Below are 26368 nucleotides of genomic sequence, written 5' to 3'. Positions count from 1 at the left end.
GGAATGGAAATTGAGTTGAAAGTAATTTTATAGCACATTTTAAAATAAGAATTTAGGAGCTATGATTTTGAAATAGAAAGAAAGTAAAACCAGTAAGATAAGGCAAATTTTAAAAAATACTTATTTTACTTTATAACATTTATCAAGTTTGTGTTTGTGCACACATAACACGCATGTACATGGCATGATACATATGTGGTGGAGTTGGCTCTCTCCTTTTACCATGTGGGTCTTGAAGAGGGAACTATGGGAGTCAGCCTTGGCAGCAAGTGTCTTTATCTGCCGAGTGATCTCATGGGCTAGAAAAGACTCAATATTAAAGATTTACTACTCGTGCCAAAAGTGGTACATGCCTCTAACTCCATTCAGGAGGTGGACGAAGCTGGATCCCTGTGAGTTCCAGACCAGCCAGGGGTCTCATGGAGACCCTGTCTCAAAACAAACACACACACACACCCCACAACACCACAATAAACAAAATAGAACCAAGTTTTATTATTCAAAGAAGCTGGTGAGATAGCTGAAGGATTGGGTGTGCTGGATGTTTTTAGAGGTCTTAAGATTCAATTCCTAGCACCTTGCAAAGGTCTGGAATTCCAGTTCCAGGTGACCTGATACCCTCTCTGGCAACTCTGGGCACCAGGAATACAAATAGTATACAGATATACATGTATGCAAAACACCCATACACAAATATTAAAAAATAAAAGTAGAGATTTAACATTATATATAGTAATTGTTAAAAAATGTACTGGAAGGCTATCTAGAAGTAATAATATATGACAGCTAAAAATACATATGAAGGAGAATGAAGTATATTTGATTTATGTTTTGTATTTTGAGAACCTACACCAGAACTTGTCACAATGTTCTCTTGGAGTACTGGGATCACAGATGTGTACACTCATGCCTAGCTAAGGTTGTTGTCTCCTCCAAGTCTCTGTGGCTCCGGTTGTACCCGGTACATGTTGGCACATGTTCATTTCTGTCTTCTGAAGGGACTGTCACACTGGTTGAAACAGAACCAAACACAACTGGGTAGAACCTCCTTCTCTAACAATGGTTGTTCCATTGAGCACAACTACACTACTACAGAGGGTCAGTGGGACCTTGAAACCACTGCTGCATACTCAGTTTATTTGGGTTACCTGGGAGTCTCTGCCATAGTCACAGTTCTACAAAACAAACTAAAAATTAAAAACATAATAATCTCCCCTGATGGTGATACAGTAGGATTCACAATGTCATTTAATAAGGAGAGTATCAGGACTGATGAGAGTGCTCAGTGCATAAAGGTGCCTGCTATATGAATTGGTAACTTGAGTTTGACCCCTGGGACCCACACAGTAGAAGTAGAGACTGGATCCTCAAAAAGTTTCTGTCCTCGTCCCTCCACATACACACGGTGGTACATATATGTATCCATACATACAACTAAATTAATGTAAGTAAAAAAAATAAACCATATTCTTTCCTCAGGACCCTTCCCACACTTGAGAGTTCTTTCTTTCACTTAGCCTAATGGTTGTCAACCTTTCTAATGCTGCAACTCCTCTTTATACAGTTCCTCATGTTGTGGTGACCCCAAACATAGCATTATTTCATTGCTACTTCCTAACTGTAGGAAGTTGCTGCTGATATGAATTATAATATAAATAATTGATATCTGGGCATCTAATATGTGACCCCTGTGAAAGGGTTGGTCAACTCCAAAAAGGGTTGTGACACACAGGCTGAGAAGCACTGCCTTAGTCTATGCTGGGTTTTTTTGTTTTTCCTTTTTTAAAGATTTATTTACTTTATTTATAGATGGTTGTGAGCCACCATGTGGTTGCTGGGAATTGAACTCAAGGACCTCTAGAAGAGCAGTCAGTTCTTTTAAAACCACTGAGCCATCTCTCCAACCCCCTATGTTGGGCTTTTAAAAATCTATGTATACGGGGTTGGGGATTTAGCTCAGTGGTAGAGCGCTTGCCTAGCAAGCGCAAGGCCCTGGGTTCGGTCTCCAGCTCCGAAAAAAAGAAAAGGAAAAAAAAAAAAAATCTATGTATACACATATTTACACATATACATATCAAAACAAAAGTGAGATGGCTCAGTTGGTAAAGAAACTTGCCACCAAACCTGATAACTCAAAACCCTTATGGTGGAAGGAGCAAATGGATTCTTGCAAGCTATCCTCTGACTTCCCATGTGAAAGTACACTCACATATACTTAAGTAAATGTAGGGGAAAGTAGCTTAATAGGATGCTCTGGCTTACCTAGGAGGCAAAGGAAAGGTGGGAAGGACACCTCATTGAAAGACAAATGATGCAAGCCTGCAGTGTGACCTGTAAAACATGAGACGAACGCACACCTTTCGGCAGCCAGCTGATTAAATAACCTGAGACATGCAAAGAAGGAATATGCAGAGGAAGGGAGGTAGGGGGAAGGACGGCGTGGCTTGTAGAAGATTGGCTCAGAGGAAGAGGCCTACAGTCCTAACACCAGAAGACGGAGAACTTGAGATATTAATGAGACATTGCCTCAAAAACTGCAAAGCACACAAAACTTGTCATACAAATGCATGTCATTTCTTTTCTTTCTTTCCTTCCTTCCTTCCTTCCTTCCTTCCTTCCTTCCTTCCTTCCTTCCTTCCTTCCTTTCTTTCTTTTTTTGGAGCTGGGGACCGAACCCAAGGCCTTGTGCTTGCTAGGCAAGCGCTCTACCACTGAGTCAAATCCCCAACCCAAATGCATGTCATTTCAATTTGTTTCTTTTAAACAATAACAAAAACAAGAATATGTGCATATGCAGAAATTTCCGAAATGGGTAGCTGGAGAGATGGGCCAGCAGTTAAAGAGTGCATATTGCTCTCAGCATTCACACTGGGTGGCTCACAGCCCTTATAACTGCAGCTCCAGGGTTCCAACACCCTTTTGTGGATTCTAACAGCACTAAGACTAACATATATCACAAGATTAAAAATAAACGGGGGGGGGGGAGATCTGCAGTCAAGCTCTAGCAGAGGACCTGGGTTAGATTCCCAGCACAGGCACAACCCACACATAATAAATTAAGTAATATTTTTTTAGACAGAACTCCAGTTCTAAGGGATCTGACAACCTCTTCTGACCTCCATGGGCATCAGGCACACATGAGGGGAATAGATATACATGAATGCAGAATGCTCATATAAATAAAATAAATCTTTAAAAAAAAAAAGGCTAGGTGTGATGGCAGAAGTATTTATTTATTTATTTATTTATTTATTTATTTATTTATTTATTTATTGTATATGAGTACACTATGCAGCTGCCTTCAGATACACACCAGAAGAGTACATCAGATCCTGTTACAGATGGCTGTGAACCCCCATGTGGTTGCTAGGATTTGAACTCAGGACCTCTGGAAGAGCAGGCAATGCTCTTAACCACTGAGTCATCTCTCCAGCCCAAAAGCTTTTAATCTTAACACCTGGAAAACAGAGGCAGGCAGATCTCTCTGAGTTCAAGGACAGAGCTCTAGATAATGAGCTCTAGGTCAGTCAGGGCTACACAGTGAGATCCTGCTTTTTAAAATCAAAAAAGCAACCTTGTTTAACAAGGACAACAAAATCTGTGTACTGCTCTCCTTACAATTTAAGGTCATGAAGGCTGGTGAGGTGCCTCAGTCAGTATATTATCTGCCTCACAGAACCATGAGAACCTGAGTTTAAGTCCCCATCACCCAGAAACTGGATGTGGGTTATTCCTGTCAATGGGGGTAAGGAGGGAAGGCAGAGACCAGTGGTTTCCTGGTGCTTATTGGGCAGCCAGCCTAGCTTTCGGTTCAATGAGAGACCTTTTCTCAAAAGATAAAGTCAAGAGTGTTTGAAGGAGATATCTGGCATCTACCTCTGGCCTTCACAAGTATGTTGCACACTCATCCACAGATATGTGCTCAAACCACAGTTCATAAGTCACCTTTAAGTGACGACCACTTATTAAATAAATCTTCTAGAAGAAAGAGCCTATCTCCTCACCTGAAGAGGAAGGCTGCTAACGGCCTCTATCTAATTTTGCTTGTTTTTGCTGCTCAGATAGGTGCTGTCATGGAGAGGCATCCACAGCCTCACGCTCAATCTCTGTAAAGGTTTATGTCCACGTCAAAAGTCAGCCTCCCAGGGCTGTTGCAAAGATCAGGATAGCGTTCGTATAAGGTCCTAGCCAAGCAGTGGAAGACATGGTCTCAGACAAAAAAAAAGTTGTGAAGTTTTATAACTTACAAAATATCTTTTCAAGATCACCTTTCTTGGAGTCTAGGTAGAGAAGACACCTCCACTGCACACACAAGCTAAGGACAAGAAAGATGACCATTAATAGTGCCCTCCCTCACCTCCTCAGGGTTCTGTCTTTATGATAATGGGGATACAACCCAGAGCCTTGAGTATATGCTTTACCACTAGACTCTAGCCCCTTCACAGCCATTTGAACACAGACAATCTCTCCCATTTCTGTTTTCTAATGGCTAGGACTACCAACTGTGCCCTAGTCACTGTCCTCTTTGATAGGAGGATATATCCTCACACAGAAACAAAAGAATGATTGAGAAATCCAGAGCTAAACTTGGATGTACTCGGACACTGGCCATAATCATATTGTCACCATTCACAATGGTTACAGAGAAAGCCTATTGGAATGAACATATCATATATTCTAAACCATTACTTTAATAATTCAAATCACATCCCCCACCCCCCAAGATAAAAAGGAGTACTACTGGTGTGACAAGTGCCTATAGTTTCAGTTACTTGTGAAAATGAGGTAGGAGGACTTGTTTTGTTTTGTTTTTCCAGACAGGTGTTTTGTGTATGTAACCCTGGCTGTCCTGGAACTCACTCTGCAGACTAGGCTGGCTTCCAACTCAGAGCTCTGCCTGCTTCTGCCTTCCAAGGCAAGAAGCCTTGCTAGTTGCTAGGATTAAAGGCATGTGCCAACACCTACAGCTCTGGTAGGAGGATCCTTAAGTCCACAGGTTTAAGCCTAGTCTTGACACCCTAGTGAAATCATCTTGTCTCAGAAACAAACCAAAAACACCCTCAAGACAATGACTTTTGCATATATTTGAGTTAATGAGATCTCAGCAGATAAAGGTGTTTGCCAAACTTGATGACTCGAATTCCATCCCTGGGACCTACACAACTGAAGAAGAGAACCGACTTCTTCAGAGGTCCTACATGTATGTTGCGGTACTTGTGTAGAGCCATGACCATGTGTGGAATGGATGCCTCCAGCTAGCTGCTCCACATTAGCACCTTTCCAGTTATATGACGCTTAAGAGCTGTGTGCCAGGCTTGCTTTTTCCTTCACGTATTTCAGAAGAAAAGGCATGGACTTGGCATGGAGATCTGTGGTATCACAGCTTAGCCAGCACAGGTTTGTGCTTTGTGCCCAGTACCACAAAGGGAGGGAGGGGAGATCGCACAGCATTCATACAGCAATTTAAATTTTGTTTAGAAAAAAACCAACAACTTTTAGTCTTTTCCTTCAAAGATTACTCTACTGGTCAGATTAGGAGATACAGGACTGCCATCAAGAAGTCTGCTGAAATGTAAATGTGAGATAGAAAGATGCTTTTAAAACAGTCAATATTCCAACCATTCTTGTCATTAAAGAAGTATTATCACATTCTTATCTGGCCTATGCCCATTTTAATGTTTTCCAAACAGGGCCAACTAAATGTTAGTGCCTAAGCCCACCACCAAGCGCCCATCCCTATGGAGGGGCAGCTTGGAATCAACTGTGTTTAGGGGCTGGGAAACGGCTTAGCAGGTAAAAGCGCTTGCTATGCAAGCCTGACGACCGAGTTCAATGCCATGAGACCCATGTAAAACAGCCAGATACAGCAACATGTGTCTCTAAGTCCACAGCTACTTTGAGATGGGATGTGCAGAATGCCTTGGTACCTCCCACTCTTCCCAGCCTAGAGTACAGAGCACAGCTATAGAAACAATGCAGTAGGTGAGAGTAGACATGTGAAATCTGTTCTCTAACCGTCATATGGGTGTAACAGTGCATATGCATGCTGTACACAGCATACATAGAAAAATTATGCTGAGGCTGAACACAGTGAGACAAGTCTGTATGTAATCTCAGCACTTAGAAGAGAGTTTGTGGAAGGAGGATTGAAAAGTCTTGCTGCTGTACCCACCCATGGTCAGAAGACAGCCTGGGTTCTATATTAATAGCAAGACCATGTCTGTCAGAATCAATGAATGAAATCCTACTCTGTCGAGTCCAGGGCAGGCATCTCTACTTTGGTTTTTCTTACTCTATTACCACACACCTTGTTCTACCATGATAGGCTAGCTCCATGCTGAAAATCATCTCAGAAGACTTGTGGACTTGGGGTCCTGCAGCACCTTCTAGTTAGAACAGAGCAGGAGCCAGAAGTGAGCACCTCGTCATAAACTGTTGCACAACACTGTGTTGCTGTCACAGCCCAAATGTTGGCTCCTGACAACCACAACAGAGAACTCTTTCTTCTGTTGTGGCTTTTGAAACCCACAAAATAGATCACCAAGTATAGAAACCAACTGTAGTTTCACTTCTCAGGAGCTCTGGGACACACTCTAGAAAGGTCTCATTTCAACAAGTGCAGCTGACGTGAAAAGATGAACTGTGTTTTGTTTTGTTTTGTCTTAAAGCTGTTGGGAGGCCACTGAACTTAAGCAGCTGAAGGATTCCAGCCAAAAGTAAAAGGACCTAAACCAGAGTGAAATCACAAGGTCTTACGCCATCTCTGTTTGTAAAAGTGGGGTTCCATTATCCGATTCTCAAGTCATCTTCTGTTTCAAACCAGTTCGGCAGTTGAGAGCCAGGCACTAAACAAAAGAGTACCTTTATCTTTTCTGTCTGAGGTTCTCGAATGTACACCTCACATCTTCACCCCTGCCTTGTTCTGACTCTGTTGCCTCAATTCCTGTTCTGTTGACCTAGTTCTTTGTTGTGGCCCTATAGGCACAAAGGTCTCTGAGGCCCTGAGGAACTAGGGAGCTGGGGCTGAGGAGAGGCTTATGGTGTTCTGAAGCCAGTAGCAATTCTTTGCTTCTGGGTTCACTGACACTCTGACCCTAAAACAATACTCAAGGCACTGGGAAACAACACAACATTTATGTCCTGACACTTGTGAAGCTATAAAGTTGAAGATCAAAGTGACAACTTAAGTTTGTGCTGAGTCCCTCCTGACCTGCAGAAGGCCTCCTTCCTGCTGTATCCACCCATGGTCAGAAGACAACAGTTCTTTCATGTGGCTCCTTATGAATGGCAACAGACAAACAGACACATAACCCACCTACAAAGAGAGATGTGCTATACTAGTAGCCTGCTAGAATGGAAGAAAGGGAAGGGCATGGTCCATCATACAGGAGGCAGTGATGAATAGTAATGTGGAGACAGGGCACTGAAGAGTGCCTAGGTAAAACCAGGGCAGACGCGATCCATCTGTGCTGTGTTTTCCCAGTGAGGGCTCCCATTCATGCCACTTCCAGGTTAAGCTGCAGCACTCCAGCTGGTACTGCAGATCTGGGGGATGTCAGTGAGCAACAAGGGAGACCAGGGCCTGGGTGCCTTCTCTCCTTCCAGAAAAAGAGTAGCGTGAGATTGTATAAAGGCAGCTACAGCAAGAGCCCGTGAGCCCTCTCAGGCTCAGGTACTCCACACAGTGGCAGAGTTGCTTTTCTAGAAGGAAGCTAAATCTCATCCCCCCTCAAAGCCCTCAACCAATGGTGTTAATTCTCAGAGTACCCATGGCTCTGTCTACAACATCCCAGTCTCAGGACATCCCACTTACAATCTCTCTGTCTGAAGGCGCTTCTCCAGGACACAGAATGGCTCCAGTTCTTACTAACTTTTACCTCCTCAAAAGCAACTGAGCCTAATGTGGTAGCACATATCTGAAATCCCAGCACTTGAAGAAGAGGCAGAGAAAGGAAGATCCTGAGTTTAGGGTCATCCTGGGTTATACAGTGAGTGTCAGACCAAACCGAGCTACATAGCAAAACCCTGTTTCGACAAAACAATCACCCAACAAACCAATCCACCCAAAAGCCTATCTCCCCAAACCTTACTGCAACGAAATATATATGATTAATTCAGAGAGTTCATATTCCAGAGGGAGATACTTCATTTCTTTTCTTTGGAGCATTAATCACTAATATCCTTCATAGTTTGCCCCCCTTTTGCCCAACTGTTCCATAGGCTACATAGGGGCAAGGACTTAGGTACTGTGCAGCAGTAAATGCTTAGCATCCTCAACAGCACATGGTGAGGACGCACAATTTCTACTTTCAGAGCCTTCAATGCAATGGCCAACCACTCTGACTCACTGGAGCAGGCAGAGATGTAAACACGCAAGAACGAAATGAAGTTGAGACGTGAGCTCTCTGGGGGAAAGCCAATCCTAAGTTGCATGGCAGACTTGGGCTGCAGGAAGTGCTATGAACAGGATACTGGGATCTCAAGTAGAATAGAAAGTAATAAGAGGTTAAAAGTAGGGATGGAGAGATGGCTCGGCGGTTAAGAGCACTGGCTGCTCTTCCAGAGGTCCTGAGTTCAATTCCCAGCAACCACATGGTGGCTCACAACCATCTGTAATGAGATCTGACGCTCCCTTCTGGTGTGTCTGAAGACAGTGAGTGTACTCATATAAATAAAATAAATAAATCTTTAAAAAAAAAAAAGGTTAAACATAACTCTCACAGCATACAGCAGTCCCCCAATCCTGTTCTGAGGTTGTCTGACCCCAGGTAAGCACCTCACATCACTCACACATTTTCTTAGGTTCAGTCCTAAAAAGGTGGGTAAGGTCACTGGTTGTGGAGACAGGAAGCAGTTTAGCCTGCATCAATGGTAAAACTGGGATTTTAAAGCGATTACATGGGTTACAGAGTCCATGCTGATCCACCCTGCTACAGCCTTTAGTAATTCATAAAGGAACGTCCTTCAGGGAAGTTATTCTTTGTGGGGAGTAGCCAGTCTGGACCCTGAGAGCTGACACCTCTGTGTAGGGCAGATAAGGGTGCAATATCCTGGACAACGTCAACAGCCGCAGCAGAGGCAATGACAACAGGCATATTAGTTATGGCCACTAGCTACTGTTACAAGGTCTGTAACACATTGAATCATTCCAGTGACTCAAAGTGCTTTTATTAGTCCCATTTTACAGTACAGGGAGTGAAGGCAAAGCGAGGTTAAACATTTGCTAGTGAGCAGCAAAGTCAAGGTTTGGCCTGAGGGTCATCCTGTACAGACTTCACTAGTGAGAAAGAAACACAACCAAAATGTGCTGCATGTACGGCAGGGGTTTATGCTGAAGGCAGCAGACCCACTGCTAACAATGACAGTGGCATTCTGCGACCTGCCCCCACAGGGATGCTCAGTCGGCCCTGAGAATGTTTGCTAAGAGGCCATCTCCCAAAGGCCTTTGATCTAATGGCAGGAGCTGTTCCCTGAAGATGCTTCCATCAATCAGTGGTGAAACCTAAATCTGCCATGCAAAAAGCAGCACCCACATTTACCCGGGCAAACGAAGCGGAGTCGTTCTTCTTATGGAGGGTTTCACTTGTGCTGAGGAGCTGGGGGTTGCCTCTGAGTAGAGACATAACACTGAACCACATACACAAGTACACAAAGAATGACAGAAGTATGGCTGCAGGCCACTGGACTTACTTCCTACCTAACCTAATTTGTCTTCTCATATTACCTGAGAGCTGACCCTTGTGTTCTGCAGCTTGGGTGAGACCTATGCACCACCGTCAAGTGCGAGGGTGAGCGTTGTGAGGGTGAGCGTTACTCCCCCCCCCCCCCAACATTAAGCAGAGAATAATGGCTAGGCAAGCAGAACTCTGGGGTCATCAAGATTGTGTAAACCAATCTGAATTGAAAAACTACAGAGAGCCACAGTAAAGAGAGGAACTGCAGGGCACAGGCAACCAAGTGCCCCCTATAGGTAGAAATATTTGGGGGTTGGGGATTTAGCTCAGTGGTAGAGCGCTTTAGGGAAGCGCATGAGGCCCCTGGGTTCGGGTCCCAAGCTCCAAAAAAAAGAACCAAAAAAAAAAAAAAAAAAAAAATATTTGCTACTACAGGAATGTGTGTCACTGTGCTCTCCCCATCCTGATCCTTAACCCTAAGAAATACCAAACCACAGAGCCATCATATCATGTTCAGCACGCTAAACTGAATTACTCAAACCTCCCTCTTAGGCACATGCTTACTGCAGGACTGACTGTTCATAACTGCCCCACAGATACAATACTGAATGAGGGAAGCCAGGTACAAAAGGATTATCTGGTACCACTTCACTGTTAAAACCATTTTACCTTGTCAGAAGTCAGGACGTGCTTATGCTTCCTGAGGGAAAGAAAGAACTAGGGCACAGCCTAGTCTTGGCTACAGCAGCATGGATGTGCTCCATCATGCACATCTGTATTGTGCACACGAATGGTGTACTTCTCTTCATGTATAATCACCTTCAGGGACAAGTTTTAAGAAATCTATTGTGGGCCTAGTCTAGTGTTACTCAGCCTGCTGCTCTGAGACCGCTATTTTGATATCTAACCCACGCAGGTCACTGGTAGGTGCTACTGAAACAATGGCTAACATCAAGCAAGCCATCCCAGGCCTTCTCCTAGAATATAGAAACATCTGGGTTCTCGGAATCTGCTGACTGACAGCCTGGGGACACAGGCAAATGTGGTAAGATGTCTGTCACAGCCAGTGGACTCAGCACTGGCCTACACAGGGGAAGGGCCTCATTGGCACAGGCATCTTAGCAGGTGCCCAATCTCTTCTTCACGCGACTGTTCTGTTGAGTTAGAGGCAGTTGTCTTGGAAATATAACAAATCTGATTTATCTAGTCATTGTCTCCTGATAAAGATTCAGATGAAATATTTGTCAAGGAAGTTTATAAGGTTAGGGTGCACTGCTAGTGGGCAGGGTACATTCAGCCACTTTGTTAGCATAGTAAGCTTGGCCCTCTCCAGCACAAGGTACTTCAATTACTAACTCAATGTGTAGCTCTGTCTGGCCTCAACATAGATCCAGCTATCTTTGCTTCCAGAGTGCTAAGATTAAAGAAATGTGCTACCACGAACAGTTATTTATATCTAACCACGTATATTTATAAAATTTATTGTTGAAACAGCACCTAAGGAAATGAGAGGCATGAACTATCACAGCAGGCTTAGGCTATAAGATTGTAAAACAAAAAGTTTTCTGAACCATTCAGCCAGCAACTCTTGAGTATCTAAGATCAACTTCACTAAGATGTGATTTACTGAGGTATCCATTTAAAGTGCCAATTATGAAATGTGTATTATGAGCAAAATTACCACAATCAAAACACTGAATGCTGGTCCCTGCCCCCAAGTTTTTTTGGGTTCCTTTGTAGAAAATCATTCCTGGGCCAGCTATTAGGCTACACTGACCTGCCTGCCTGCCACCAGAGAATGGCCTTCTCCCAGAGTTCTGCAGTTATTTCTGTGGTTTTGTGACTAGCTTCTGTCACTCTTGGCAGAATGGCAGCTGCAGTCTATCATGTTAGTGGGTGTGGCAGAACTAGCACCTTTAGGCTCCAAGTTATATCAATGGAGGGGATGCACCAGAGTTTGTTCTTTTACCTGTTGAGGGACATCTGGGTTCTTTCCAACTTGGGGATCTCCTGAACAAAGGTATTACAAACTGTGGTATAAGTCTGGGTGAACATGTTTTTATTTCTCTTGGGCAAATAAATACCTAGAAGTGGATGGCAAGTGTATATTTAACTTTTTCATAATGTGCCAAAGAGCTCTGCAAAGCCACCCCTCTTTCCTACACCCCTCTGTGGTGTCTTTGAGGATGCTAACTGCTCCACCTCCTCACTAACACGTGATCTTGCTAGTCTCTTTATTCCCTATTATGTAAAAACCCTATCATGTTCTATGCTGAGTAATTATGGATGTATGATTATGTCTGTCTCTGTAGGTATAATCTCCTAATGGTCAATAAGCTGAGGCAGGATTAGAAGGTGGAACTTCCTGTTGGGAAAGAGTAAGGTAGGAGGAGGATTTTTTTCCTGCCACCTGGACTCTGAGGAGATGGACAAATGAAACTGAGGAAAGGTAACCAGACATGTGGTGCACACAGAATAGAATAGTTAGATAAGTTATGAGCTAGTCAGGGAACAAGCCAAAGCTTATGGACTAGGCATTTATTCATAAATAATTAAATCTTAGAGTAGTTATTTAGGGAATTGAGTGTGGGTGGAAAACCCCAAGCTTACTTATCTCTCCCATCCTGGACATCATGAGGGCAACACAAGTTCAACACAGTGCTTAGCATATAGGAGGTGCTTAATTAATAGATACATCTGCTACCCCTACCAGCAGATGATTTTCAGACCTACTTATGAGGAAGTTTCTGTCTCCCTACAAGCATGTAGTCCTGTGTGTGAGACTTCCCCACTCAGGCAAGCCTGATCAGTAGTGCTGTCTAACAAGGTCCAGTATCACAGAAGGGTAGATGGGACAGCACCACTTGCTTCACAGAACCATTAGTTGACCATACACTACATCATAACCAAGGTAAGGTGGTGTGACTTCATTCTAGGACTTCCCACAAAACTTTTTAGTTTTTGGGGTTTTTTTGGAAACAGACTTTCACTATGTAGACCAGGCTGGCCTTAAACTCACAGAGCACATCTGCCTGTCTCCTTGAGTGCTTAAGTGTCACCACCACACCTGGCCCACAAAGAACTTTTACAAATGAATGGGCTTCAGTTACAACACTGCACCCAACTAGCAGCAGCCCCTTGGGGTGCCAGGCTTTCTCAAGATTTATGCTGTACTGATTCTGAGATTAGTGGATGGGAACACACATCCTGCCATCTTCTTACCAGTGACACTAACCCTGTACTGTAATGCTACCAAGGTCCTCCCAGAAGAAGGTTAGGATGTCCCTACTCTGTCCCAGGGGCTTGCTTTCCACTATACCTGTTTTTTTTTTCAAACAAAACAAGCTATTATGAAAGGCAAACTCACACATACATACCCTAAAACAATGACTGCTTACAACGTCCATGAACATACAGATAGGAGTGAGCTGCTGGGATGACAGCAGGTCATTTTTGGCATTATTTAGCAGCTACCAGGCTTGCTTGACTTTGGGAACTTTCTTAATTCATAAGAACTAAAACTAAAATGTACCAAGAGGAGGCTGGAGAGATGGCTCAGTGGTTAAGTGCAGCAGCCACTCCTCCAGATGTTCAATTCCCAGCACCCACATGGTGGTTCGAAACTGTACAGATCTAGGATTCTGGCCCCCACAGGCCCTGTACACACACAGTGCAGACATACACACAAGCAAAACAGCCATATACATAAAAAAAAAGTTTTTTAAAAATGTACCATCAGATTTGAGCCCTACCAGTTAGGTATACAGAATGGTCTGAATATTATAATTTGAGACATCAAACAGGTATCTTCTGCCCATGAAACCACTTCATTACTTCCCATCGTGGTCACCTATCATGCTTGCTTGAGGGGCCCTTGAAAGTTCCCTCATAGGTTCCTATGATATTAGAGCACGGTCATTTCTCAAACCATAGGAATCCTTGATTCAAATCTGGTTGGAGACCTAGGCTTTGAAATTTATTTAGTTACCAGGCCAATTCCAAATCAGACCTTATTCTGAACAGGTATTCTTAGAACAGCGAAGTTCTAAAAGTGACCCCTCACCATGTTCCAGGCAAATACTCTGTGCAGAATTGAAGACTTCTACTTCCTGCCATGAAGCAGGAACTCCATTAACTTGGCCAGTATTCTCTGTTACTTAGGAGTCACACTATTCCACAAGGGAGCAGTGACTCTATAGTCTCAAGCAATTTTCCACATAAATGAAAACCAAGGGCCAGGGAGAACATATGACAGAAAGCCAGCCCTCAGCCTCCTTAGCGCATAGTGACTCTCATGGAGGTCCCAGAGCAGCTGTGGCAACATGCACTCTTCCAGCTTTTCCATGTAACTGGAGCTGATAGGATGAAAATCTAACGCGCTATTAGCACAGCAAGCACAGAGGCTGACCCCACAGCTGCCTAACAGCATCTGCAAATCAATCTGGGAGCTCTTCTAACCACTGGCCACCACCTGCCTCGGCACAATGCAATTTTGTGCAACATTTAACAAAGGTAAAAGAACTGGTCATTGAAAAAGTAAGAACAAGAATCAATCTACATCCATGATGTTCCAACGTTCACCTAAGGTGGAAAATGTACTCAGGAAGAGCTTCAACTGAAGCCAGGTTATAAATAAAGCATCGGGAATGGCAGTTTTCACATGAGAAAGCCATGAGAAAAGAAGGCAGAAGTATGGAGAATTTACATGTTCATCCTCACTGAAGTAGCAAGGTTAGCCTGGGCTCCATAAGACTGCTTCAAAAACAAACAAACAAACAAGCAAACAGACAAACAAACAAACAACAAATGCCCCAAAGCCCACAATTTTTAAAGGTGCCAGGATAGCTTAAGTTGTCTGATTTACAGAGTATTAAGTCACTCTCTCACCCTAAGTTCCACTCTGCTGTCTACGCTCCTGCTAGTTGTGCTGTTAAGGTTGAGAACTGGGTGGGTGGAAGCATCATGGGCGTTGAGGCTGGGGTCTGACTGAGCTCTCAAGCTTACCTCTGAAATGCAAGGTGCAGTGCATTGTTTTGTCTGCCAGAGCCATGTGTCAATGTGCCAAGATTAAGGGGCATGTAGAAATCTTTTGAGATTGGTCTGCTCTGACAAGGTTTGGTGGGATGCTGGTTCTGTTGGTCTGGGGGGGCTTGGCTGGACACCCATGTGAAACTGTGCAGTTACAGGGCTATTCCTCCCACGAGCAAAGAGCAAGAGATGACAGGCTAGTGAGAGCACCCACTTTCCTGAAGGGAAGTTCAAGCTGGGAAAAGTTCATCCAATTATTCAACACAAGCTTACAGAGATCTCAGAATTCACACCACAGACATGGCCTGCTTGAGGAGGAAGCAGTGGCCCTGTGTCCACGACACACTGAGGACTAGCCAGGACCATGCTCTGAGAGGTTGTGGGTAGTGCCGAAGTGGGCTGAGTACGATTAAGATGCCTCTAGGGCTATTCTATAAAGAAGCTGTCTAGACCCTTCAGAAAAAGCCATAGTAGCAGTAGGGGTGGTGGTGTGGGGGTGGGGTTAAGTACAGAAGGGGCAGTTCTAGTAGACAAATGTAATATATAACTGTTTGTATCCTGGAATAAAAAAAACACAACAGTAACAGTTTAAAGTTAGCTGAGCAAATTCAAACATAGATTACTGTTTAAAATGACACTATTAATACTATCAAGGGTAATGGTGTTTTTCTTTCAGGTGCTGGATGTGGAACCCAGTACTTCTGTTGAGCAGGTGACTGAGCATTGAGATATGGCCTAACCCTTGGCAAATACTGCTTTCTTTCCAAAATTATTATCATCACCAGTGTGTCTGCATATGCCCATACATACTGTGGGATATGTGTGGAGGTCATGGGCTTTCAGGAAGTGGTTCTCACTTTACACCACGGGTTACCTTTGTTATCAAAGGCTTTTATCTATTGAACATTTTGGCAGGCCCCTGGTAAATATTCTTATAATCACAGTTGACAATGCCAGTGTAGTATGAAGACCCTTTCAACTTTTCAATAGCTTTTGCTACCTTCAAGTTGGTAACTAAGAGAAAGGGGGTAGGGGTGGGGGTGAGCCATGGGTCTGGTGACACATATATACCTATGATCCTTGCAAAGAGACAGTAGACCAAGGAGGCCAGCCTGACTTATAGATTGGAACTCAAGACTCTTTTTTTTTCCCAGAGGTGAGGGATGGAGGCAGTGGCACAGGAGCAGAGATAATACAGTGCCTCTGGAGGCAGGAATGAGACATAAACACAGAGCCACAGCGGCCCGTGGTTAAAATTTAGGATTCTTGGAGCATGTCTATGGCCAGGCACCATGATCTATGCCACTCATGGGGGTCTCTTTGAGCCCAGTGGCTTTTCCATGAGGCAGGACAGTTATCATGGTTATTGATCTAGTGATGAACACATGACAGAGCAGAGACTCTGACCCAAGCAGGGCTAAGAGTTGAACGATTCATCAGGACTCAGAAGACCGTCAGCTATTCTGACTCTTCTTCTGACACAGGGTCTCACTGTTTGACCTGGAACTCAGAGATCTGCCTGCCTCTGTATCCCAACTGCTAAGATTTAAGGTATGAACCAGGACCCTGCTTCTTAAGCACACAGGGAGATGACGCTTCCCAATCAGCAACAGAGGTATGGTGCTCACTGATGACTGATGTTTATGCAACACTGCTGTAAGATACAATGCAGTAAGGCACTCTATATTTCAAACAAGTTGTACAAAATGTGTACTTTTGTCAAAGTAAATAGCTGCTTTAAAAAATAGGTATGCAGGGGTTGGGGATTTAGCTCAGTGGTAGAGCGCTTGCCTAGGAAGCGCAAGGCCCTGGGTTCGGTCCCCAGCTCCGAAAAAAAAAAAAGAAAAAAAATAGGTATGTTTTCAGAGAGTTTAGGGGTCGAGGAACATGCATATAAAACAATGTCTTATTTAAACATAAAACCAAACAGGCTTGCATATGGGCAGGAAGGGTCAGCAGTACAATGACGAAGAATGAAGAGGCTTTTTTGCAGCAAGATCACATCAGCAGGATAAACTGAGAAAGAGAGAAGGCAGAAACAAGAGATAATGTACACTTGAGAGAATGGAGTACGATCAGACAAGTCAGTATTTGGGGGACAGAGATGCAGTCTGGTAGAGTTCATAGAGTAGCAGCTTGGCTTGGCAGTGGCTGAAGGTAGATAAAGGTCAGGGTGAAATGACTAAGAGGACACAGATTCCTGTGTTTGTGTGAGGAATCACACTCAGGTCCTTGCACAAGCCAGGTAAGTGCTCTAGCACTGAGCTACACATCCAGCCCAAGCCCCTGTATGTTGTCGTAAATAAATAAAAATAAAGTAAAAGTAAAAATGTATAAACGAAAACCGGGGGTGGAATGTTTTCCCTAGGGTGTTTTTCCCTGCTAGGGTTCCACACCTCGCCCCCCCAGATATCTTACTGGATATCTTGGCAGAAACACAACCCAACCACACTTTCTTATACAGGAGACTTACACAAAGAGCATACAACTGGTGTTTTTAATTCTGCTAGGGTTCCACACACCTCAGTGCCCTAGATATCTGCTGGATATCTTGGCATAAACTCAGCCCAGCCACACTTACTTAAATTGAGACTCTTTCTTAAAAAAAAACACCTCATTTTTAGGCATTAAACAATCCATCTAGATTTGGCAGATCCACATCTGTCCTAATCTCAGTTCCCAAATTACTCCATCCCTGCCTTTTATTTACCAAGTCTCAGCTTCTTCTCCCCCCTGGTGCCTCTAACTCTCTCTCAGTTCCCATCATTCCCTCCAACTCCCTCTCTTTTCCCCTCCTGGCTTCCTTCTAACCCTCCTCCCCAACTGTCAATCCTCACCCCCCCTCCTTTCAGGTTCCCACTGGCTCAACTGTTCTAACATCAACTGTCAACCCAACCTCTGAATCTAATCCCTCTCCCAACTCCTACCTCTGCCCCCAAATCAATGCTCTTGCTTTATTTAACAAATTCAGAGAAAACCCCAAAGGCAAACCACAACATTTCCCCCCTTTTGTCCATAGTTAAAAACCTTTCCCTATACATAGGGTGAATCCAAGCATCATTATTACCATTCTGCATTTACAAAACCAACAATATGCTGATCACCCAGTCCACCAACTCTGTTCACCAACCATGTTATCCACACCATCTTGGCAAGGCAAACCACAACATTTTCCCCCCTTTTGTCCAGTTAAAAAACTTTTTCCTATACATAGGGTGAACTAAGCATCATTATTACCATTCTGCAATTTATAAAAAACCAACAATAATGCTGATCACCCAGTCCATCAATTTTGTTCATTAACCATGTCATCTATACTAAAACTATACTTGACTATATCCTGTTCTAGATCCTATGCACCCTAAAAAACTACTCTAACAGATTTATCATCTTTCTCAATACTAAACCATATTCGTTGTCATGAGACTACTAGTCTTAACCACATCAGAAATCCAAGAATGATTAATATTACCTGAAAACATGGAAGCACAAACACTGGCTTCCAAGCTTAGCCAATTTTATAAAGACTGTTGATCACCTGGACAGTCCCCTTATTCCTTAATATGTTGAGCATCAGTCTTCAGCCTTCTGGCCCAGGATCATCTGACAGACCTTATCAATGCAGATTTTGAAGGACTGATCCCTGCCTCGCAGAGATTATCAGTCGACTATTCTGCACTGTTTGTCCTTTCTGGACAGTGTCTGTCTGTAGATGAATTGAAGCAATTTGCTCAGTGGTTCGTTACCACGATTTGAAACAACTCCATTGATGCTCAAGTTCTTCTTCGAGTCCTAAGGGGGGCCCTGTCAAGTAAGACAAATCTCTCAAAATGATCTAGATGAAGAAATGTCCATAAACAAGGTTATTCTTTGGACTTGATGTCCCTTGAAGATTTCCCTATCTACATAGGTTTGCTGAACTTTATTAAGCATAGAGTACCGTTGGCCCTCTCTAATGAAATACTACAAAACATCTAAACTGACTTAGAACCATAACTTGCCATCTTGCCTTAGCTGGTACTTTACACTAACTAAAATAATGTATAACAGCAGTTATAGGACTTGGTTCCCTAAGACTTATATTCTTAGATGCATAGTGGAGGCACAATGCCCGTATTAAGTAGCAATATTAATCTGTTATAAATCAACAAAGTATACCATTGAAAACCTGGCATTTGTGTAAAATGCATTCTATACAATGAAAGATTACAGCTTCAACTTTGTATCAATTATAAACATTTCTATCAATGTAAAATATAGCTGTAAAATTTTGTTTAAAGAGTAAGTTGTCAATCTATCTGTTTTGTCTATTTCTCTAATTTCTATGTATTATCATATCTAAGAAGGATACAAAAGGAAAGGAAAAGTAGCAAATCCCTGAGTTTACATTCTGGTTCCCCTGCCCAAAGCTGGTATTTGTATTGTATCTCAAAAAAGAAAACTTATCCACAGTTCTTGAAATAAACAGAACCATCCACCCCAACATAAGGAAATGGGACTTATTTATCTTCCTTGTCTGCTTCCTAGCTGGATTGGGCGAAGAATTCCCTTCTGGGGCCCAAGGGGTATTAGGAAAAGTTGGCTTTTTTTCGAAGTAGAGCTAGCAGGATTTGGTTTGCCAGTCATTTCTGTGCTGAGAAAGTTCATCGCTTAGCTGACATCTTGACTATGACAGTCTGAAGGGGCTGGATAAGTAAGATGTCCATTCTGGAAAAGTTCTGAAAGGCCCTTTAAATCAAGCATCTTTCCAGTGTAATTAAGGGAGAATCAAAAACGAAGTTGGAATGGAAAGTCCAGGAATCTCAGCATCCAAGAGTGTGTATAATTTAAGAGCTATTTTTCTCTTCCTTAATCCTGAAGCACAAAAAACTCTACAAGCATTATATAGTTCTATAAGAATTTTAAATGGGATAAGCAGGGTGCACAGTTTAGTAAATAAAGATCAAAAAAATGACTACACTTTTTCCAGGTTGGTTAATCATATAATCAAACCGGATAATTTTGTAATACATAATGACCAAGGTTATGAAATTTGCACTCAAAATAGCACTGGCTGTTTATGGGCATTTCGGTCTCAGCCAGTTCATACACGGAGACTAAACAACCTCATATACATCACCTATTTGTTGATCGTCTTAGTCTCCTTTTTCTTCTGTGTTGCCAAGGACTTTGTGGAGGTCTCCCCTGTCATTTCTGATTTTATCAGCTTTGGAAGGAACCACAGCTTTTCTTCTCCTGTAGAAACATAGGCATAACCCTTCCCCAACTACACATTTCCCATTTTCCATTCTGGCGTCAGAATATCCTTAATATAAACAGGCTGGTTTAGTTCTGATAGTCTTTCCACAATCCAATATGCTTTTAGCTAAAGTGCTGTTTTGTTCATCAGCATTTAAAAAATTTTAAGTTAAAAGCACTATGTATCTATCTGAGTTTTTGTTGACCCTTTTGCCTGTTAAGCATCTCCTTTAGACTTCGATTAGATCTCTCAACTATTGTCCTGTAGGGATTGTGTGGTATACCTGTAACATGTTTTATATTATAATAGTCAAAGAAGCTTAATCTTATTAGAGATATATGCTGGACCATTGTCCGCTTTAATTTGTATGGGTATTCCGCTTATAGCTGCACCAACAAATGTGTAATTACAAGAATCGGGCCTTTTCGACGTTAAGGCAGTTGCCCCATTGAAATCCTGAATATGTATCTATAGTATGATGTATGTATTTCAGCTTACAAACTCTGTGTGGAGAACATCCATTTGCCAAATTTCATTTCTTTTGGGTACCCCTTAGTTTAAGTTCATAGGCATGGAGTTTGATTATATAACGAGCAAGTAGGACATTGCCTCACAATCTCTTTGGTTGTTGCCAAGTGATAGAAAATTCTTTCTTCAAGCTTTGCTTTGTTAACATGGTTTTTTGTAAAATTCTAGAACATCTAGTACCTCCTATCAGTAGCTGGTCAATTTCATTATTACCTTGTGTCAGGGGCTACAGACCTGTATGGATCTTAAGGTGTGTTATATATAGTGGGTAACTCCTATTTCTGATTTTTTGTTGTAGCTGAATAAATAGTGATGTCAATTGAATCATCCTGAATGTTTCAACAGTCTCTATGTAAAACAACCCTTTCTGCATATTGAAGAGTCAGTTACTATATTAAGAAGGGCTCTAGAAAATCTGACAACACCATGAGTATTACAGTTTTCAGATTTTGAACTGGACTTATAGGGACTCTCAGTCACCTTTGTTTACATTTTCAATTTATATCCTGCCTTCCCTGACTTACTGGCATCAGTGTAAAATCTTAGGGGCTCAGATATTGGAGTTCCTTTACTATCTGAGGGAGGATCCAGTTAGTTAGTTTATGAACTGAAGTCTTTGCTTTTGGGGTATTTGTTGTTAATGTCTCCCAAAGTTACTGCATGCTCTTTGCCCAATGTTCATTTTGTACACAAAGAGTTAATTTCATTAGTAAAAGGTACCAATAATTTCAGCTCGGATCCATTCCCTTCAATTGTCGGAAGTCTCAATTTTCCTTTAGTATCAATTCAGGGATCTTCTCAATGTAGGTTTTCAGTTCTTACTCTGTTTATGTGCTAAAATATCCATTCCTAAGATATAATCTTCCCTTTTGTTGAGAATTCCTGTGGGGAATGAGTAGAGGGCAAGATGATTATTATGTATAAGCCATCTTTGGATCAATACGCAGTCCAGATGTAGCCCTGCAGTTTCCTTTCTACCAAAAGTTAGCTCTTTCTCAGCCTCAAGCTGATAGTTTCCTTAGACTATTTAATTCTTTATAAGCGCCAGTGTTTGAAATAAATTGCTCAACTCTTTGAGTAGTCAAGCCAATCACAGGCCTCAAACCAGTTAATGTCTCCAAGTAGTTTCTGAAAATCATTAAGTGTCCTTAATTTGCTTCTTTGATTTGCACCTTTTAGGCCTAATTCTTTTAATGCACTTATTTTATACCTAGATAATTAATAGAATCCCCTCTTTGTATTTTCTCAGGCGATTAATCCCCAGCATGGTAATGTTTTTTTACTTCATCAAACATTCTTTTCCAGGATAGGATATTTATATCTGAATCAGACAATAAAATATGTCATCCATGTAATGATAAATAATAGATTAGGGAAATTTTGCTAATTATATCTAATGGCTGCTGTACAAATATTGACAAGGTTGGGCTATTTAACATTCCTTGTGGAAGGACTTTCCATTGATATATCTTTTTGTGGGGCGGTATCTGTTCTTAAAGGTAGGCACCGAAAAGGCAAACCTTTCCTTATAAGCCTTCATGAGGAATAGTGAAAAGCAATCTTTTTAAGTCAATCACTATAATAGGCCTCCCTAGGCAACAAAGAAGGCAGTGGGATCCAGGCTGCATGGAACCCATCGCTGAAAAATCTTATTAATTGCTCTGAGATCTGTCAATACCTCCATTTGCTAGACTGTTTTTTAATGACAAATACTGGAGAATTCCAAGGGCTGGTGGACTCCTCTATGTACTGAGCCTCCAGCTGCTCCTGACTAGCTGCCTAATGCCTGTATTTTTTTTTTTGTCATGGACCACTGATCAATCCAGATGGTTGGTCAGTCAGCCAATAGTGGCAAGGCTGTTGTTGTTTTAACAGCAGTGGAAAAACTCCTTGAGGTAGCACTAAATTGTCAGCCTCTGCTGTATCTTTGCTTATGGACAGCGGACAGTCTCTAACTGTCCTTGATAACATTCCTGACTAATTTAAAGTTTTTATTAGGAGTCTGATGAATTTTAGGGCCAGAACCTGAAACTGAGGGGATATTAATTTGAGTTTTCCACTGCTGTAGTAGATCTCTTCCCCATAAATTAATGGCTATATCAGCCATGTCCTTGGCCTTAATTTCCAACCTGACCTCTGGTCCCATACATTTAAGCCACCTGATGCTTTGTTTTATTTGGGATAAAGTGCCAACACCTTGAAACTGCATATCCACTCCTTTTGAAGTGGCCAACTAATGGGCCAAGATTTTGGAGAGATGATGGTAAATATCTGCTCCAGTGTCAACCATTCCTTCAATTTATATTATCTACCAGTATTTTAGTTTTGGCCTTTGGTCCCCTATAGACGTTAGCCAAAATATTCGCTTTTGAAGTCTTGTTGTTTAATCGTTCTGAGGAGGAGAACTCTCCTGCCTGGTATTGGGGCCTAAGAGGCCCCCTTGGGAGTTTTTTTGTCAGGATGCGTCCCATCTGTCTGTTGTTGCTGTACACTTCCTAGTCAAATGTCCATATTCGCCACATCTTTTTGACACATTCTAGGAGGCACAGTCCCCTTTTTGTATCACTTTGGTTTTTATTACAGTAATATCTGAGATGGGTCTGCTCACCACAATTAAAACATTTGAAATCTTAATATCTCTAGTCCAGTGGCAGCTTCTCCTATCAAAGTAGTATCAGGAGAACAAGATCCAACATCAGCTGTATATCTAATCCACTCATCTATTGGTGCGGACCTTGCCTTTAGTGGTGGTCTAATTACTTCCCTGCATTTGGTATTTGCATTTTCAAAGGCTAAAGACTCACTATCGCTTTCTGTCAGCTTTTTTTTTTTAATCTGATACACTCTTTTCCACAGCTGAGTGGTTTGTAAAAGTCAGGGAAGGTTTTTAGACCTTGTAATGACTTTGAGTGAATGTTTCAAGTCTTTTTCCCTGATTCTGCCACTTTGTCCCAGGCCTTTAAGGCTGACAATCGACACCATGACAGAGTTTCTTACATATAGCCTGCACCTCTACTTCAGCAAAGCGGCCTTCTCACTAAACAGTTGATCTGTGGAAATCTCTCTGCCCTAGCCTCCCTATTTTGTCTGTTATCTCCCTCACTTTTTCTCCACCATGAAATCCATTGCAAATTTTCAGCAGGCTCTAGAATTGCCTACCATATCTTTCCAGTCTTGGGGATTATCATTTTTAATAGCCCAAGAAATTAAGATTTGTTTACAAATGGCTAATGCATTCCAAAAATTAGTTACACTTTCCTTAAATTTCTTAATTCTAATACATCCATGGGTTGCCATTCAAATTCTTCATAACCCTGTGGATGATCATCGCTTGGAGGCCTTTTTGTTGCAATAATTAACTGGATAGAGACTTAAAGTTTGTTTCTAAAACCTAGGGTTGGCTTTTCCTAATTTTTATCTTCTGTCTTTACCTGAGTTTTTCTTTAGTTGTACCTTTAAATTCCTTCTTAAAGTCTGCATCCGTAAGGTTTTTCCATATTTCTTTTCTGTCTTTCCCCTGTTCTTTTGAGTTCCTGAATTCTGTTCAAGGTTTTGCTTCCACACTTTGAATTTTCTTTTATATTGTACTTAATAATTTGTTATCCATTATCTTTGATTGATTAATTTTAAAAGTTATTCTCTAAGTCTTGCTTCAAACCTCATTACTTTCTCTCTGCTGTTCAGTATGATCTGTGAGCTGTTGTATGTTCTTGTTCTAACATCCTTTCCTAGTTTCTGTTCATCACTTTCATTTTCATCTTTCTGTCTCTATTCTGATCTATAATTTTCTGTGTCTTCAATTCTAGTGTTCCTTCTAGGCTACATTGCCAAGATTTAATTTTCTCTTCTGTTGTTCATGTTGTTCCATAATTACCTGTATCTTCTGTTCTAAGGCTAGAACATTTGCTATTTAGGGTTGTAAAATGCTGTTGTATGTTCTGTTCTAACATCCTTTCTAGTTCCTGTCTATCACTTTCATTTTCATCTTTCTGTCTTTTATTCTGATCTATAATTTCTGTGTCTTCAATTCTAGTGTTCCTTCTAGGCTATATTGCCAAGATTTAATTTTTTCTTTCTGTTGTTCATGTTGTTCCACAATTACCTGTATCTTCTGTTCTAAAGCTAGAAATTTGTTATTTAGGGGCCCTGTCTTTTGAGAAGATATAGTAAATCAGAAGAATGAATATTGCAATACTGGTAAATGATAAAGTGTCTTTTTCCTCAAAAATTTCAACTGTCGACCATATTCAAAATATCATTCCATAAGGCCCAAAAGATATTCATTATGTTTCATCTTTAAGTATTATAAAGTTATATATCTCTCTTACATCAAAGTAGTATCTGATCTGAAGCCCCTGTACCTTTTTTTTTCTCCCTCTGCTTCAGAATACGCAGTCCTCTCGATTCTTCGAGACCCTCCAGACCCAGTCAATTCCCCAATCCACTAGTACTTGCCTATTCTAGGGTTGAGAGGGAAGTAAACTTTTATCTCAGGTTAGTTGAGTTCTAATGGTTTAGTTGGGCTGCCCATATGTTGTCGTAAAAATAAAAAACAAAAATAAAGTAAAAAATGTATAAAACTAAAACCGGGGTGGAATAAGTTTTCCCTCAGGGTGTTTTTCCCTGCTAGGTTCCACACCGCTTCCCAGATATCTTCTGGATATCTTGGCAGAAACACAACCCAGCCACACACACTTTCTTATACTGAGACTCATACAAAAAGAGCATACAACTGGTGTTTACCTGCTAGGGTTCCACACTCAGTGCCCCAGATATTGCTGGATATCTTGGCATAAACTCAGCCCCAGCCACACTTACTTAAATTGAGACTCTTTTTCTTAAAAAAAAACACACTCATTTAGCATTAAAGCAATCCAGCTGCCCAGATTTGGCAGATCCACATTACACTGTCCTAATCCCAGTTCCCAAATTACTCATCCCTGCACCTTTTATTTACCAAGTCTCCAGCTTCTTCTCCCCCCTGGTACCTCTAACTCTCTCAGTTCCCCCATCGTCCCTCCAACTCCCTCTCTTCTTCCTCCTGGCTTCCTTCTCTAACCCTCCTCCTCAACTGTCAATCCTCCCCCCCCTCCTCAGGTTCCACTTCCAACTGTCTCCAACTGTCAACTGTCAACCTAACCTCTGAATCTAATCCCCCTCTCCCAACTCCTACCTCTGCCCAAATCTCACGCTCTTGCCTTTATTTAACAAATTCAGAGAAAACCCCAAGGCAAACCACAACAGAATAGCAACCACATAGCAGAATCACACTCAGGTCCTTGCACAAGCCAGGTAAGTGCTCTAGCACTGAGCTACACATCCAGCCCAAGCCCCTGTATTTTCCACATAGATTCTGCTATGTGGGTGCTGGGTATCAAACCCCAGTCTTCTGCAATAACTTACAGTGCTCCTAAATGCTGAAATTCTCTCCAGCCTCCCAAGTCTATAGTTTTTTTGTTCTTCCTATGGGGTGTGGGGTGGGATGAGGGGTTTGAGTCAGTGTCTCACTGTTTACCTGGCTGGCCTGGAACTTGTTAGATAGAGCAGATTGGCCTCAAACTCACAGAGACAGGCATGTCTCTGTCCTCTTTAGTGCTGAGACTAAAGGTGTGTACTGGCTCCCAAGCCTACATTTTTAAGTTTATCTAATAATGCTTGGGAATCCACAGTAATAGGCACCTGCTTCAGAACATCCTCAAAGATCCCTGCAAGCAGCTAGGAGAAAGTAGAGAGAATCAGTGGTATGACATTAGAAGTCAAAGAGCCACGTGTCTCACATTCTCTTGTGTGCAAAAACCTAGCTATATGATCACAAGATATTCAAGCAATATGACTCTTTTCTTACCTCATAGAGCAGAGACCCTAAGTCTGTATGAGTCTCAGATGCCTGATCAGAATG

At 42.0% G+C, this 26368-nt stretch overlaps 1 protein-coding gene across 1 annotated transcript in view; it reads right to left on the bottom strand.

Moving 5' to 3' along the window:
- The window catches only part of Arhgap35 (Rho GTPase activating protein 35), a 123160-nt gene that overhangs the window by 29158 nt on the left and 67634 nt on the right, over window positions 1-26368 (bottom strand). The window lies entirely within an intron of this gene.

This window comes from Rattus rattus, chromosome 2 (genome assembly GCF_011064425.1).
Source record: "Rattus rattus isolate New Zealand chromosome 2, Rrattus_CSIRO_v1, whole genome shotgun sequence".
NCBI classification, from domain to species: Eukaryota; Metazoa; Chordata; class Mammalia; order Rodentia; family Muridae; genus Rattus; species Rattus rattus.
Note: the sequence above shows the minus strand (reverse complement) of the source record. Positions and strands in the feature narration are given on the sequence as shown.